Below are 5,000 nucleotides of genomic sequence, written 5' to 3'. Positions count from 1 at the left end.
GCCCTTTCTTATTTGCAATGGTGATGGACAGGTTGACAGATGAGATCAGGAGTCCCCGTGGACTATGATGTTTGCTGATGACATTGTGATCTGTAGTGAGAGTAGGGAACAGGTGGAGGAGACCCTGGGGAGGTGGAGATATGCTCTAGAGAGAAGAGGAATGAAGGTCAGCAGGACTAAGACAGAATATATGTATGTGAATGAGAGGGAGGATAGAGGAATGGTGAGGATGCAGGGAGTAGAGGTGATGAAGGTGGATGAGTTTAAATACTTGGGATTAACAGTTCAGAGTAATGGTGAGTGTGGAAGAGAGGTGAAGGAGAGTACAGGCAGGGTGGGATGGGTAGAGAAGAGTGTCAGGAGTGATTTGTGACAGACAAGTACCAGTAAGACTGAAAGGGAAGGTCTACAAGAGGGTAGTGAGACCAGCTATGTTATATGGGTTGAAGACAGTGGCACTGACAAAAAGGCAGGAGTTAGAGCTGGATGTGGCACAGTTAAAGATGTTAAGATTTGCACTGGGTGTGATGAGGATGGACAGGATTAGGAATAAGTATATTAGAGGGTCAGCTCTGGTTGGAAGGTTTGGAGACAAAGCCAGAGAGGCAAGATTACTTTGATTTGGACATGTGCTGAGGAGGGATGCAGATTATATTGGGGAAAAAGATGCTAAGGATGAAGCTGTCAGGTAACAGGAAAAGAGGGAGGCCTAAGATAAGGTTTATGGATGTGGTGACAGAGAACATGCAGGTGGTTGGTGTGACAGAGCAAGATGCAGGTGGTTGGTGTGACAGAGCAAGATGCAGAGGACAGGAAGAAATGGAAACAGTTGATCTGCTGTGGCGACCCCTAACGGGAGCAGACTAAAGAAGAAGATATGTGTGTGTGTGTGTGTGTGTGTGTGTGTGTGTGTGTGTGTGTGTGTGTGTGTGTATATATATGTGTGTGTGTGTGTGTGTGTGTGTGTGTGTGTGTGTGTATATATATATATATATATATATATATATATATATATATATATATGTTGTGTGTATATGTATGTATGTGAAAAAATGTATATGTGTATATGTATGTGTGTGTAATATATATATATCTATATCTCTATATATCTATATATATATATATATATATATATATATATATATATATATATATCCCTATCACAACACCGACACATCACAAAGCCGACACCAAAAGACCGAAAACGCACAAAACCGACAACTCACAAAACCGAACACCATAACACCTACACAAAACGTAAACTACACATTGCACACAACTATACATGCACTAACCATAACCCAAACCCTAACCCTAAGGTCCGACACTACTACACACTTACCCTACCCGCACCCTAACCCTAACTCACTTAACCCGCCACTAAACCTAAAGTCCGTCACTATTGCACACTTACCCTACCTGCACCCTAACCCTAACTCACTTAACCCACCCTTAAACCTAAACTCCGTCACTATTGCACACTCACCTTTCCCGCACCCTAACCCTAAATCTCTCACTATCTGACACTTATCTGTCTGCTCCCTAACGCTAAATCCCTCACTATGGTACACTTACCGAGTCACGCTCACACGTTGCCCATGTCGGTGTTTCGGCTGTCGGGATTTCACCTTGTCGATCATCTGTCTCGTCGGTCTTCTGAGCGTCAGTGTTTTGGCGTGTCGATCAAGTCAAGGGGAACCATATATATATAGATAGAGATATATATATATATATATATATATATATATATATATATATATATATATATATATATATACACACACACACATAATATATACATATATATACATATACAGACACACAAAATATATATATATATATATGTGTGTGTGTACACACACATTTTATATATATATATATATATATATATATATATATATATATATATATATATATATATATATATATATATATATATATGTATGTATATATATACATACACATATATATATATGTATGTTGGTTCATAGGTAGATACTAGGCTGTCGGCCCTAGGGCCTAAGTAAGCCTAGCCAACAAAGTTCCGTGGCTTACGCTAACCCAAGAAGGTTAATTTCCTGTGCCCCTGTTGAGCTGTCGGCCCTAGGGCCTAAGTAAGCCTATCCAACAAAGTTCCGTGGCTTACGCTAACCCAAGAAGGTTAATTTCCTGTGCCCCTGTTGAGCAGAGCCACAGAAGTGATCCCTGGGGTGCATTTCCTATTTCCCATCCAATCATCAAGATTTTTCTTGAGTGTTAATGAAGAACTTTGCTTGACATAGATGGGTAGCTTGTTCCAGAGTATAGGAAGTCTCTGGGACAGGAATCTATTCCTCCAGCAAGTTTTGTTTATTGTGGTGACAAGGTTTAGGTCCCTAGAGCATGTAGCTCAGAGGGATTGGGATTTCTTTAGGTGTAGCATGTCCAACAGCTCTGGGTTTGACATAGCTTTATATGTTAGGCAGAGATCACCTCGGAGTAGGCGATATGCTACAGAGTAAAGCTGGAGTTTGAGACCATCAGTGTAGGGCATCTGTTTGAGGCCAGTAATTCTCTTTGTGAGGTACCTCTGTGGCCTTTCCAGCTGCTGCAGATGTCTTGTGAGGTACTTTCCAAAAGATTCGTTGTACTCTATGATGGGTCTAATGAGTGTCGAGTAGAGGGAAACAGTGACCTCTTTTTTTTCCTGGATGAGAACCCTTTTGTGATGAGGTATGCCATGTAGAAGGATTTCCTGACTACTGTGGCAATGTGATTTTCAAAGGAGGACTACTGTCTGCCTGGGTCCCAAGATATCTTATCACACATTCTGTGTTAAAACTGCCACCTATGTGGTAGTTCATGGGTACAGAGTTTTTTCCAAAGGGGATAACAATGCACTTTTTGGCATTGAGCTTGAGGCCACTGCTCTGACACCAGGCATCTGTTTCAGTGAGGCCCTTCTGAAGGATGCCCACATCATTTGGGGACTCGACTATAGCTCCTTGTTTGCAGTCATCTGCAAACTTCGTTAGCCAGAGGCCTTCTGTGTTAGCCTGTACTTCAGAGAAGTAGATACCAAACAGGAGAGGTCCCAGGACTGAATCCTGTGGTACTCCACTTGTCACTGATTTGAAGTCAGATTTGGACTCAGCAACTTTTACAGTGTGGGTTCTGTCAGTGAGCCAGTTGGCAACCCATCTCGTGACATAGGGATTTATACCTAGTTTAGTGAGTTTAGCTATAATTCCAGAATGGGGGATAGTGTCTAAAGCCTTGGCGAGGTCAAGATAGGCTGTGTGAACCTCCTTACCCTCGTCTATGGCTTTGGTGACTGCCTCAAAGAAGTTGACCAGGTTCAGGAGACAAGATCTGCCTTTCACAAACCCGAACTGGGTGGGGTCTAGAGTTTGGACTTTACCAATATCTTTATTTATGAATTCCATGATATGTTCCATGGCCTTGCAGACCAGGCTCATCAGGCTTATAGGGCGATAGTTCTCAGGATCAGTGGTGACCCCCCCCCCTTTGTGGAGTGGGATAACTGTTGCTGTGCGCCATTCAATGGGCACAAAGCCTGACGTGAGGCTATGATTGAACATGGTGCTTAGGTGGGGAGCCAGTTCATTTTGAAGTTCATGTAAAACGCAGCCTGGAATGTTGTCCGGTCCCATGGATGCTGTGTTTTTGGCTTTAGAGAGTGCTGCTTTTACCTGTGAAGTTGTGATTACAGGGACTCTGCATTCTTCCTGTATAGATATGGGCCCTTTATGGGGTGAGAGGGGGGTAAAGTTAGCACTGAACCTATCTGCCAGGATGTTGGCAATATCAGTTGGTTATATAATTTTTGTGCCATTTTGCTGTAACTCAGAGCAGATCTGGATGTTGCCATTCAGATTCTCGACATAGCTATAAAATGCTTTGTGGTTGTCCTTAGAATCAGTGGCAATCTTGTTTTCATAGCTAGCTTTGGAGGATCTTATAAGGGATCTCAGCTTCTTGCTGAGGCTGACCAGGGAGCTCCTCCACTCATGGGATTTTACTCAGTTTTGCAACAATTCCTTCCTTCTGTTGTAGAGTTTGTTAATGGCAGGGGACCACCAGATTGGCTTCCTTTTTTTGGAGGATAGCGTCTTGGTTTTGTTTGGGATAGCACGATCCATGCACTCATGTAAGTGCTTATAGAGTGCATTTGTGTAGGATTCAGCAGTCGTAACTGTATTGTCCATCTGCATGGGTGTCATGAAATTCGCCACTTCTGTCTTAAGAAGCATGAAGTTGGCTTTGGAGAAATTGTTCACTGTGGTTCCCTTTATGGGGCTGGGGGAGGGATGTGGCTATCTAGGGTGATTAGCTTATGGTCGGATCTAAACAACGAGGAGTTGACTTCAGGTGTGGAACACCAGTCACTCATGTTGGTAATGACTAGGTCTAGGATATTGTTGCCCCTGGTGGGGGTGTGGATAAGTTGATCCAGGGCATTGGAATTTATGAATTCCAGAAAGCGCTGAGGGAAGGAGTTGGTACACGAGTAGTTTTCCCAGTTAATGGTGGGGTAGTTGAAGTCGCCCAATATTAGGGTATTTGGTTGAACCCTAATATTTTCCAGTATATCAAGAAAAGAGGAGTGGGAATCCTGGGGCATGGTGGGGGATCTGTAGCAAGCTACAATTTGGATTGCAGTTTTGCCCAGAGTTAGTTGCACTTGGATAACCTCGGCTGCATTATGCTGAGCAAATAGCCTGGAGGTGTGGATATCCTTAATTAATATGGACACACATCCATCTTTGGTGTTCCGGTCCAGGTTAGATGGCCGAAAAGTGTGGTATGAGTTGTAGCCTGGTAATGCAGGGTGCTCTCTGGAACCTTGAACCATGTCTCAGTCACTGCCCAAACATTGATGTTCTCCATTTTAAGGAGTGCCTCGAGTGAGTGCATTTTGAGATTTAGACTTCTAGCATAGCAACTGAGGGTAGCATTACCCTCAGTTTTTGCTTGTCTGTTCCTGTTATGATGGTGAA

The 5,000-nt window shown here is 43.1% G+C and overlaps 1 protein-coding gene across 2 annotated transcripts in view; it reads left to right on the top strand.

Annotated features, from left to right (window-relative positions):
* The window catches only part of SMIM29 (small integral membrane protein 29), a 122,928-nt gene that overhangs the window by 3,303 nt on the left and 114,625 nt on the right, over nucleotides 1-5,000 (top strand). The window lies entirely within an intron of this gene.

This window comes from Protopterus annectens, chromosome 7.part0, assembly GCF_019279795.1.
Source record: "Protopterus annectens isolate FY-2018-M chromosome 7.part0, PAN1.0, whole genome shotgun sequence".
In the NCBI taxonomy this organism is placed as follows: Eukaryota; Metazoa; Chordata; order Ceratodontiformes; family Protopteridae; genus Protopterus; species Protopterus annectens.
This window is presented reverse-complemented; position numbering and strand designations above follow the sequence as displayed.